This window comes from Pinus tabuliformis, chromosome 9, assembly GCF_031772625.1.
Source record: "Pinus tabuliformis cultivar Carrire ecotype Pingquan chromosome 9, CPIR1, whole genome shotgun sequence".
NCBI classification, from domain to species: domain Eukaryota; kingdom Viridiplantae; phylum Streptophyta; class Pinopsida; order Pinales; family Pinaceae; genus Pinus; species Pinus tabuliformis.
Genome location: NC_142307.1, coordinates 1,879,181,142 through 1,879,194,426, shown reverse-complemented (window position 1 = coordinate 1,879,194,426; position 13,285 = coordinate 1,879,181,142). Strand labels below are relative to the sequence as shown.

Here is a 13,285-nt window from a genome sequence, read left to right as displayed (position 1 = left end):
TTTGTAATTTGTATATATTTTCATATGGAAAATTTATTGATACATTTATTATTTCAATTTATGGATTTTTATTAATCTTGTTTATGGATGTTCATTAATTTTTGAAGTTTATGGATTTGTTAAAGTTATTTCGCTAGTTTAAAAAAAAATCTATATAGTATAACTTTTATTTATAGTTTCATAGACTGAGAAAATAAGTACAATATTAAGTTATGACGCAAGTCAATTTGATACTTAATATAAACTAAAATATATGATGGTTGAATTAAAAAACACAAATAGGATTGAAATAAGTTTTAAATTCAGTTTTAAAATATGTTTGGTAAACAACAAGCAAATATTATTCAAATTTATTTCTTTTGAGGTCATCTACAAGAGCTTAGTCATAACATGATATTTAACTCATATGTATTGGAATTTAATATATACTAAAAAAAAGAAATGATATATGCATCTATAATTTTATATATAACTAAATATGAACTTTCCTAAATTTACTTGGCTATCTCATGGTTCAATTAAAAAACACAAATGAAATTGAAATAAGTTTATTAAATTTTATATATTTTGATGTCATCTACAAGAGCTTAGTCATAACATGATATAAGTACAATCTTGCTATGATGCAAGTCACTTTGATACTTAAAATGAACTAAAATATGGCATGCATCAATTTAATATTGAGCATGGAAGAAATTACAAATATGCTTCATATTGGCTTGTAGAAAGTGCCTTTTAGTGAAATCAACATGTATTCTATTACAATAATTTTAAAAATAAATTATTTGGATTCTAAAGTCATCCGTATTATATTCTAAAAAATCTATATATGGAAAATTTTGCGTCACACCCATATACCATTGCATGGCCAAGCGTTTTAAATCTATTTCAATCAATTCCTTATCTCAAGGTTCAATTAAAAAAAAAATAGAATTGAAATGAATTTTATTCAATTTTAAAAGATATCTTGTAAACAACAATATATGATAACATTTCTATAATTCTATATAATGTTATCAACTTTCCTCAATTTATCATGGTCGAGCACTTAAAAATGGCTCAATCGAGCTCTATTTTTTCACCTAAATGCGCCCTCCCTTGCCAAAAAGTGTTACCCAGTGCCATTTTTTTACTCATATGTTTTCCCTAGGTCGGCTTGGCTCTTAACCTTGTGTCATTTGATTCTATAAAAACATTAAATGAACAATACAATTATACCCAAACTAGAATAATCTATAATATGGATTGCAAACATATGAAGTTTTTTGCAATGAATGATAGTTTTAATTCACCATACCTAAGTATGTGATAAACCAAATTAGCAAGAAACATCCACTATAACATTAGTGATCGAAATTGGCATTGATGCATATATGAGTGTGGGGGGTGTTATCAGGGTGTAAAAACAGCAAAATATATATAATTAGATATTTGAAGAAAGCACACAATAATATATATCGTAATGATGGTCAAAATAATAACCTCCTCATAAAATTTTCCTCCATCTACCCACAACACATATATCTATAGCTAGTATGTTTATCAGCCTCAATTGAGCCTCGATATGGCCTTTGTTGGTCACATTCTGATGCAAAGTCAGATGGTCCAACCCCTCCCACAAAATTACTTGTTGGCGGCTCCTACTGCAACAATGATATCACATTGCAATATTGCACTAGGGTGTGAGTCAATGCGGCTATTGTCGTCTAGGTTTCAATAATGCTATGTATTACTAGGGAATGCTAGGTAGGAGGTTAGACCTTTTTCTAGGTGGGTGACGACCTGCTGATGGGTTGTTCCAATCCTTTTGTTCCTTTTTGTTGAGATCCACAACACACCCTTTGGTATTTTCCCATGTCAAATTAGTTGACATGCAGTGCTATCCTAACCAATTGTCTTGAAATGGTTGGTAGGTGCACCAATCCATACAAATGCAGTTTTCATTGACTAGTAAAGGTTGGTTGGTTCTTGGGTCAATGAACAAAGATAAGAATCTTGTTTGATATTTTTGAGGTCTCTAATCGATCTTCATTTAGACTATTTTTATAGTGTTCATAAATTCTATCCCTGTAAAAAAAAATATTGGTTAACTGGCTTTAATAATTGGATATCAATGACCCAATTGAGATTAATGAACTTGCAAGAGACGATTATGATGACTCTCTAGTGTTTTGGAGATCCTGTATTAGTGACCTCAAGGTAGCCAAGCATCCATCGTTTTCATCGTTTGGATTTATTTTTTATTGGTTGTTCTAATTTTTTGTTTGGTGATGCTGGGTTTGGGTTCTAGCTAGGTTCCATAATAACAAATTTCCCTACAATTCAATAGGGTGAATGTGTTTAGGGTATTATTTAAGCATATTTTTTTAAACCAAATTAAAAAAAAGGAAAAAATTTCATTAGAATGCTTACGTAGAATTCAAAATCAACATATGGTATTGAGTTGTCTCTAAACATAGACTAAGAAAAAATATTTTTTCCCAATGACACCTAAAAAATGTGTTGTATTGTCCCATAATATAAAAAATGGGGTCAAATATGCATAAAATAATGATCGCTCCAAACACGTTTGTGCATTATTGAGCCATGTCGAGTTGGAAACCTGGCTAGCATCCTAGTTGGAATCTCATGTCTTATTGAGCTTGAATGCCCAAAAACCTGTCCACATTCATGGGAACTCACACACATTAGTGATGGCCCCATTTCCACTTTTAGGGCCATCATCTTTGTGATGTAACATTATGATTAGTCCTTGATCTTATTAGGGATTATTTAAATGTTTATCCTTTAATCCTGATTAATAATTAATTAGTGACATAGATTTTCTTATGATTAATTCAATATTATAATTAAATGGAATTCTAATGTAATCCATTGATTTTGACTAGACATTTGATATTGTAATAATTATTATATGGAGTGTAGTTAGATGAATCATTTGACCAACTAAGGATCTTTCAAGTGGGGATATGTGAGAGAATTTTCAGATTGTATTATTTTATGATATGGTGGAGTGTAGTCAAATGGATGCTATAAAAACTCGAGGATTCTTAATTTAGGGATAGTGAGGTATGTGAGAGAGATATGAGGATGGGATCAAGAGATTTTGAAGGGGATTTCATAAATGAGGTAGATAGAAACTTGAAGGGAGTAAGTGGACACTTGGAGGGGAGAGATAAAGGGAAGGGTTGAGGTAGAAACTTGAAGGGAGTAGGTGCACACTTGGAGGGGAGAGATAAAGGGAAGGTTTGAAATGTGGAATGAGGGTCCCTCGAGGGGGTTGGGGGAGAGCGGGATGTTTTGTTTTTTTTTTTGGAATAGAGGATTAGCATGGGGGATTTTATGTTGGAGTAGAGGAAGGTAAAGGAGGATTTTTGGAAACTTGGCAACAAGATTTTGTATATGGAAGTGGATATAGTGGATCCAAGAAGGATCTTGACACTTAGTGGTTAGACACAAATACTATGGTTGTGGTTCTAGACTTGGGAAAAGAGGGCTAGGAAACCTGTGGAGGCTAAATGGGTTAGGAGGACAGATAAAATGTTCCTATTTAACAAAGTAACAGATTAAATCAAGTGGTATTAAAAGGAGCAACACAATAAAAGGGAAAAAAAATCAAATATTTTCTTGTTATTTATTAAATTCATTTAAATATAATCATATAACAAATTGTTTATACTATGCATATATGGTTAAAAGAAATATAAATATATATATAAAACAAATTTCCTTTTTTTACAAGATTGAGGCCCTACCTCACGGATATACACTAGTGTGTAATAAATCATATCTTATTTTGTGACTGAGTTTATATGACTATCTAGGATTATATATATATACACAGACACGTAATTGTTTTGAATATGTGAATGCAACGCAGTGTGACGTTAAGACGAGGGTTCCACTAATAAATGCAGTGGTGAGCATGTGATAGGTTACTTTCCATTAGATGCATGTACAATTGTGATATCCTTAAAAGGAAAGTAAGACTCATGTAATAAATTCTGTGAAGTTGTCTTCTCCATGTATTGTACAATTATAATTAAGCACTATTAATTGGGAGAAATAATAGAGAATATAACATAATAATAGAGAATATTTTATGTTATAACCATGTTTTCTTTTGGTTATTATGATTTATATTATTGTTATGGGAAGAACTATCAACGTACTTGTAGCTAGTAAAAACAAAAAGTTGAAAAACAGTAGACAATAGTAGTTAGTAAAAACATTAAATGTAGTTAGTAAAAGCATAAAAGTTGAAAAGACAATATTTTACATTATAGCCATCTTTCATTTGGGTTACTATGATTTATGTAGAATTTTACGAAAGCATTTTATATACTTTTTATTAATAAGATCATGAAAATAAAATATATGGAAAAAGCAAAAAAAAAATTAAGATTAAATATTTTTTCTTAAAACATGTGGAAAAAATGTAATCATTGATTTTATGGTTATTTTGGTAAAGATAAATGGATCACTATTGATTTTGAAGGTTTTTTACAATTTTTTATAGGGAGTGGATGTGTAGGTGTAAAACTTAAAAGTAATATAGAGACAAGTATTGTGGAGATAAACATTTAAATCTTGATTGAATTAATAATAAAAATGATAAAATTTAATTTGTTATATTGTAATTGTATTGTGCAGTGAGTTTAGGTCTTCCAACTCAAATTAGAAATTACGCTCTCAAAAAAAATGCATAAATAATTATAAGTTACATTGGTCAATTAGAAATTAACAATGCTTGATAAACAAATCATCCTTTAGTCTTGCTTTGGTAGTAACTAATAAATTGAGATGTGTGGGAAGTAACTCTTGTAAGTATATTGTTTACATCTTATGCTCATCCATTATTTATACAAAGACTTACATAAATTATCATGGGAAATAATTGACGGTGGATATGTTATTTACTTGAGTATAAGTTATTGTCAAGCTTTTTATTTTTGGATGGTTTTCCCAAAGCTTATAAGTTATTGTCAAGTTTTTTATTTTTGGATGGTTTTCCCAAAGCTTAAGACTAAAAAACCACTACAAAAACATCTAAAAATCATGCATGAGTATTGCAACAATATCCATAAATTATGGCATAAAATATGTAAGGCATTGATCCACATGGCATTATATTGTGCAAAGGATCCAATCAAACCTTCGAGTTATGGTCCAATGAAATGTTTGAATTTTTTTAATAATATTGAAAAATAAATATTTATTTTTCAAAGTTAAACACTATAATTTGCACTAGAAAATGCTAAACTAATAGTAATCCAACAAATCTATTGTTAGATTCTTGTCTTGGTAAACACTAATAATGATTCCATAACCATTTTTTAAATTTAAATAATAAGCACATAAAAACTTAATACTTACAATATAACAAGTTTATTAACCATGGATATCCACCCCCACTTTACCATGGATATTATTAACTTTTAAATAGGTTTTGTTACAATACAATGGGACAATACCGTGGCTTATCAATACCACATGGCCAAAAGCCATAACTGGCTTCACAATAAAAAAATTAAAATGTAAAATATTTTAGACATTATCCATCCTATGAATGGAGAGAGAGGGAGGGGGACTTGGAGATAGCAAATAGGTAGATTGGTTTGTTGAGTGGATTGTGTTGTTGAGATATTTTCTCAACAACAATGTCTTAGTTTAGAAACTGTTTGATCTCATGAGCACCATTTATGTAGCTTGTATTTTGGTTTTGATGTGAAATAGTCAAATAGCTTTGTGAGTAATTTGTGTACAATGTTTGCTCTTCCAATTTTCCTTTTGGTATCACAACCTCTTTAAGCTTGACTCCCTTAAGGGAGGCCCCAAAAATATGTGAGAGTTGTGATCGCTGATTCCATGTAAATATGTAGGTGTGTGAGATCAAATTTGTTTTTCAGTGAGTTTTATTGTAATCCCATGACACGTGACTCCGAGCAGATTTGACAAAAGTGACAGACAATGTGTGGGAGTGGCTAGAAAGAAAATCCCCAGTCGTCCATCATATACATTTCCTTCAGCAACATCACAATCATAAACCTAGATCTGTGAGCCGACCTTGGGAATTCAAAGAAGTCAACAGAATTCCTTATGGGTCATTTGACCTCCTCTAGTGATTTTTCTTACAACTACATTCAAGGGGATAATATGGTCACAAAAAATGTGGTAAACAAAAATTGTCAATGCAAACTCTCGAAGGCCAGAAACAATCCGAACGAAGGCCAAGAAATCATTCTCTTCTCCTAAAATGCTTCCCTCACAAAAATTGTTTGCTTACTGCTGCGACTAAATTCAATTCAGGATCTCGGGCTGCATTGATTTCCTTTGCATCATATGAGCTACTATGGATTGTGTGAAGAATTTATAGTTATGCATCGTGTGGACATTGCTTCACTACTAAGCCTATGTGGATTTTAAGCTAGCCTAAAGAAGATGTACTTCCTGTAGCAACGCATGAAAACAGAGAAATCCTTATCATCAAGAAGAGATGCTTTCCGAAGAACAATCGTACCATCGATCTTGGTAACTCCCTTCTAACATCTATGGAACAGTCGACTCATTTCTTGTTGGCAAACTTAAACCCTATTCAATTAGAATACAACAAAAATGGAGATCCCCATAAAGGCAGAAGAAGAGGGCTGGAGCTAACCAGCCATATATTGGGTATTTAATGCCTTCAGAGCAGCACGCCACTTAGTCCGATAACATGGGAGCAAGCAAATATTATTTAATGTCGAATTTGCCCGCTCCCGTGTTATCGCGTTAAATCGCGTGCTGCTCTAAGGGAATTAAATACCCAATATATGGCTGGTTAGCTCTTTCCGAAGAAGAGGAGAAGAGGTGATTATGTCAGAGAAGGGACAAGGAGACATGTCTCTGCTCGAATGACAGCGGATAGTTTCATGCTTATTAATTTTGTTTGGTTATTTGTGTAGTTTTCCATTTTGTTTGTAAAAGTGAAAAATGGTTTAATAAACATAGGAATATAATTAACTTGTGTGAGTCTATTATATCTTGATGGGTCTCGTTGTGCTTCAGGCATCAAGAGCATCAGTTACATGTTATTTTTATGAGATCCATGTGTGTGAGACAGGTCAAATTGTATGGTCAAATTTTGAACCTATTCAGTACCCAGACAGCTACCTGATAGATACATCGAGCTATGTCATTTGATAGATGGGAGTTTGTCCATAGGATGGTTCATTACTTGGCTACTTTTTCTGACAGTTACAATGAGTTATGTAATTTGACATAATAAAGTATGTCATCATTGTTGATCATGCAAGTTCATCAAATATGGTCAGAGGCGTTTATATTTTAAATGGAGTTCAAGTAACAGCTTGAAGTTGAGGTGGTGAAGAGAGAGCAATGTTTGCGAGATTCCAAAGTGGATATGAGTGTTGATGAAGACCAGTGATATAGATGTGACTATATGTGAACTATAATTTGTTTTTTTTGTATTAATATTTGTAAGAATGTAATGTAAGCATTAAAGGGGGAACTTGGATATAATGCTTACATTAGTAAATAGGTAGATTGTTGTGTTGAGTGGATTATGTTGTTGAGATATTTTCTCAACAACAATATCTTAGTTCTGAAATTGTTGGATCTCATGAGCAATATTTATGTGGCTTGTATTTTAGTTTTGATGTGCAATACCTGAATATTTTTGTGAGCAATTTGTGTACAATGTATGCTCTTCCAATATCTTTTTGGGGGGAAGGAGAGAGGGAGGGAGATAGTGATAGAACTAGAGGGCAGAGAGAGAGAGAGAGAGTTGGGGAGAGAGAGAAAGGGAGGTGTAAGGGAGAGGGAGAGAGAGAAATGAAGAGAGATAGGAGTGGAGGGAGAGGAGAGGGGAAGGGAGAGAGAGAGGGGGAAGAAAAAAATGCATAGATAAATAGAGGTAGAGACAGAGGGAGTGTCAAGGGAGAGATGGAGAGAGAGAGAGAGATGGAGGGGGAAGAGAGAGAGAGAGAGAGATATGGTATGTGTGTATATAAAAGCCAACCTAGATCCATCTTAACCCCAAATCTATCAAGAGTTGAGAGGGATCAAATCTCTTGACATACAAACCTAACAAGTTTTAACCATGACTATCCACCCCCACTTTACCATGGATATTATTAACTTGTAAATAGATTTTGTTACAATACCATGGCTTTCAAAATATTTTAGACATTATATATAATATTGATTACATAGAGTGAAAATTCTTCATCATATGGATGGAGAGAGAGAGAGAGAGGGAGAGAGGAGAGGAGGGAAGACAGAGAGAAGGGGAGGAGAGGGAGAGAGAGGGAGAGAAAGGGAAGAGAAAGAGAGATACATAGAGATGGAGGACGAGAAAGAGAAGAATAGAGGGAGGGAGATAGTGATAGAGTTTGAGGGTAGAGAGGGAGATAGAAAAGGAGGTGGGAGAGAAAGAGAGAGAGAGGAAGGAAGAGAGAGAGGACTTGAGAGAGAAAATGAGAGAGGGATTAAGATAGTAGAGAAGGAGGGAAGAGAGAGAGAGGAGAGAGGAAGGGAGAGATAGATTCAGCTTAGATATAGTATGTGTGTATATAGAAACTTACCTATATCCATCTTAACCCTGGATCTATCAAGGGTCAAGAGGGATCAAATCTCTTATCACTTTAAAAAAGGTTTATATGTCAAGAAATTTAATCCCTCTAGCACTTGATAGATCCAAGATTAAGATAGATCTAGACTAATATATTTAATATACTACCTTATTTAATCAATTTGTTATAATTTTCTTTAAAAAAAATCCCTTTCAACGTCGTTGAATATGAATACCTCACTAGAATGACCATGAAAAAGCATATTAATACATTTTATATAAATATATCTTCACAATATAAAGCAGAAAATATGAGAACATAACATTTTATATATCTATATATAATCAGACTCTTTATGTATATACATCTGTATATGAGAAAGACGACTATATGTTTCACATGGCCGAATAGACCAGTAGTTTTAAGATCGTCGGTGGGCGCCAGCATGCATTGAAGGTTTGCTGTCATTTATAAACAAAGTTTGTTTTGAAGTAAAAAATGGCAGCTTAGTACTTTTCACATGAGCGAACGTCTACTGTTCACGCTATCCGTTATCCTTGTCTACCTTCCTCTGCATTTAATTGAGGCATTGTTCCTTTTATTTCTTATGCAACGCAGCCCTCTTGGCACTCCATTTCTCCATAATGAAGAACCCGGAGAGGGATACAATGGCGAAAGCAGAGCAAACAACGGTGGCGATATCGAGGGAAGCATGCGTCCCAGAGATAGCCTCCACCGTGAACAGGTTGCTGGTCTTCTTCTTCTTGCTGCTCTCCCCGTATTGCACTTCGCTCCCTGAAGCGTTCAACGCGTATGCTGTCACGAAGTATTTTCCTTTTGGCACGTCCCTCTGCAAAGACCATGTGATGTGATGATGTTGTTCTTGATGTTTGAATTATAGGGTAACTGCTCACTGATGTCAAACTGGCACGTCTTGTCCTTCTTCAGATCGTTGTTACTCTTCCTCCACCTTCTGTCCACTTGACTCACTGGAGCGAAACACAGCTTCACCTTCACAGTCCTGTACTCTCAATCCACCCATGATGATGATAATTCGTTTACCCACCATGACACCACCAGCTGGTCTCTCCCTGCCATGGCTACTGTAATATTGTTTCAAAACCTCAGTTGAGAGTTATTACAACTATCTAACAAAGTGAGTAATGATTTGAATGAAAAGCCAGTTAACTCAACTGGTTGTGTTTAATGTTTTCCCAACTCAAATTCTTTAAATTAAACACGCTAATTTACAACATCCTTTGATTAGGTTCCATAATCTACAACATCCCTTCGATTTCTCCTAGAGATTTCCTTTAAAAATGATAATAATTTAGATGAAGTTAATACTTGTTACCATTGGGCACTGTTGTTGTTGATGAGTTGATGGTTGCTATGACTTCCAGAGTATTGGGCAAGGAAGAGAAGTGCACCCCTCACTAATCCATGCCACTAAACACGAAATCACCACTATATACCACAGTTCAAATTCAACTGCAGAGCTCATTTCTGCATAAAAGTAGCCTATCAGTTTAAATTAAATCAGATGCTTTGTAATTACAACTATAGAACTCATTAAAAAACCAAAAAAAAAGGAGAATTGAATGGTTTGCTTACCTAATGGCAGCACAAAATCCAGAGGGAACAAGTTGCAGAAAACCCAAAGTATCACTGCCTACAGGGAAACGGAAACGGGCATAGATATGCTGAAATAAACTGAAGGGTGGTCTTTAATAAGGGAGATGAAGCTCTCGGATCCCACTTCATCTCCGCCCCTCCGGATGACATTAGAGTTGGAATTGTAAGGACAAATGACTCCATCCACACCCAAGGGCTGCCTGGACTTTCCCTGGAGTGGTACGCGGCGATGAGGCTAGGATGAGAAAGCCTAAAAGTTCCAAGTTACTGGCCGCCCTAAACGTGCAAAATCAGATTCAACTACTCGCCATTTGAAGCCTCCTTAATTAAATACAACTGGAATTCGACATCAAGTCATATAAAACGGCCACGTGTTTGATTTACGAAGAAATGCTAGATGTTGCCGAAGTGGATATATTTCCGCATTTGTCAGCCCGTGTGTCATCGGTATGATGTTTGCAACTCTGAATACAGTGGTTGATGTAACTTAATCGTGGTGTTTCAAATCTAATTAACTTATAAGAAAGACGGCCTTATTGACTGTGCTGACCATAACGTAATGTAGTATTATTTCTGATAACAGTACTTGACTGAACTACTTATGTTTTGTTCTTTTTGTTATATTTTGTCATCAATTTTACTTGAAATTAGATAAAATGGAATGTGTTAAAATTTGAGTGGTTAGTTCTTAATTTTTTTTATTTATTTGCCCTATTATATTTTTTATGTTTAAAAATATGGGAAATTATAATTTTATGTTAATGTTTAAAAATATAGCAAATTCTAATTTTATGTGAGATATATTAAATTTATGATTTTTAAATATTTTATTGGAGGTAAATTATATCGAGTTTTTTAAATATTCAATGTTTTTCGGCAATACTATATATATGTTAAATAGGCATAAAAGATTTTATTGATAAAAAAAGTGTTTACAAAGAATACATAGAGATAATTGGCATCACATATCACATATACTTATAAGTGTGTAAGTTTATAAAATTATCATTTTGAAAACTTACAAACTCACTCTATCATTCTTAATTTTTTAAGTTGTAAATTTTAAAATATAAGTTAACTAGCATAGCCATGTAAACTAGGGAAGCCAGTTTTGTCTATAAGTGAGATTTTTGAAAATTTAATTTGTCTATAATCTCATAGGAATTTATTGAAATCACAAGTTTGGTAGGCGAACTCTTTACAATTGAAGTGCCCTAGGGGTTTTTGAGGGTGTTGAATCCATATATGCAATCAAAAAAACCAGTTTAAACAACACAAATCAAGATTTCAACACAATTGTTTTTGCCAACCAGAAATTCACAAGAAACTCTAAAAAATCTCACATATAGACAAGTCCAACTCATAAATGGCTCTGCCATATAAGTTAAATGACTATTAAAAGAAATAAACAACAATCCATAATAATAAGCATAAAAAATCTCATAATACCTTAAAAAAACATGAAAATTAACTAAAACACAGTTTATTAGAAAATTATAAAAATAAAATAAAATATAACTTTATTTTAAATTATTATTATTATTAATAATTATAAAATAAATTACTATAAAATTTATACATATATACATTTAGAAAAAAACATGTAACAAATCTATAAACAAGGTTTGTTACAATATTGGTCAATGCCACAGTTTATTAATATCACATGCCCAAAAAAACATTACTCATTCACATGACACTTGTTCATGTGACTTTTTTTTTTTAAGAACTAGAAAGAGCATAAAAACTTTAAATATAAATGTCAATTTTTGATTTATGACCACTTTTAAGAATATTCTAGAATACTAGTGTAACTGTATAAATTAAATGTAATTTTTTAATTAATCAATTTAATTAAAGAGGTAGAAAGAGCATACCTAATTAGAAGATAAATTTAAACTTTTGATTTATGAATACAACTAAGAATATTCTAGAATTAATGGTTGGTGAACTCTGATAGGAATCCATTCATGATAGGTATCAAAACATTTACTTCGTGATACATCTCAAGTTTCTAAAATTAAAAAAAATCACAAAAATTAATTAAATTATAAATTTGTATTAAACAATTATTATTATTATTATTATTATTATTATTAAAAACTACGTAATATATAAGTTAAATATATGTATATTTTTATAGAAGCATGTAACAATATTCTTAGTCATGGAGGTTCACATCCACTTTACCATGAAGATTATTAATGTTCCTATACTATTTCATAAAAATAGTATATTGTTCGTAAAGATCCTATATTGTTCCAGTTTTAGTTTTAGGGATGAGAGGAAAAAAAACGTTTTAGTTTTAGGGAAACCAGACCACTCTATCTAGTAATTGTTGTTTCTGATACATCATATTCATTTATTGGTACTAGTTCTATCTTAACTTATGTGTAAAGAGGATTGTTACAATATCATGGGTCAATATCATGGCTTATTAATATTGTGTGCCCAAAAAAACCATAACTCAATTTATATAGAACTTGTTCATATGGCATTTTTTTAATTATTCAATTTCATTAAAAAGGCAAAGAGAACCTAACTATTTGGAGATAAATCTCAACCAATGATTTGTGAATACTACTAAGAATATTCTAGAATACTTCGTGAAGGTTAAATACCTACCATTACCATCCACCATTACCTACCATATAAATTAAATGGATGATAAACACCAATAGGAATCAATTCATATTAAGCATCAAAACACTTAAAAAAGCATCAAAACTCTTTGTTTTAAATTATTATTATTATCATTAATTATAAAAAGAATTGATATATAAGTTAAAAATATGTACATTTAGAAAGACATAGAACAAGATTATTTTTTTTTAACAAGATTAGTTAGATGATATATTACCAAAAAAGGGTGTAGAGCAATCTCCAATTACATTCAGCTATACAGCGATGGTAGACTAAGCAACGAGACGAGAGCACAATCAATTACATTCAGCTATACTGCGATGGTAGACTAAGCAACGAGACGAGAGCACAGTCCCTTCTCCTGTGCTTAATTTCCAAACTTCATAGATTCTTTTAACTATTCAAGAATAGTCGTATGTATTAACCTACTAAGA

General features: G+C 32.4%; 1 pseudogene; it reads right to left on the bottom strand.

Annotated features, from left to right (window-relative positions):
* Positions 1–8,986: 8,986 nt before the first annotated feature.
* Positions 8,987–10,077, bottom strand: LOC149156414 (high-affinity nitrate transporter 3.1-like; annotated as a pseudogene).
* Positions 10,078–13,285: the final 3,208 nt, after the last annotated feature.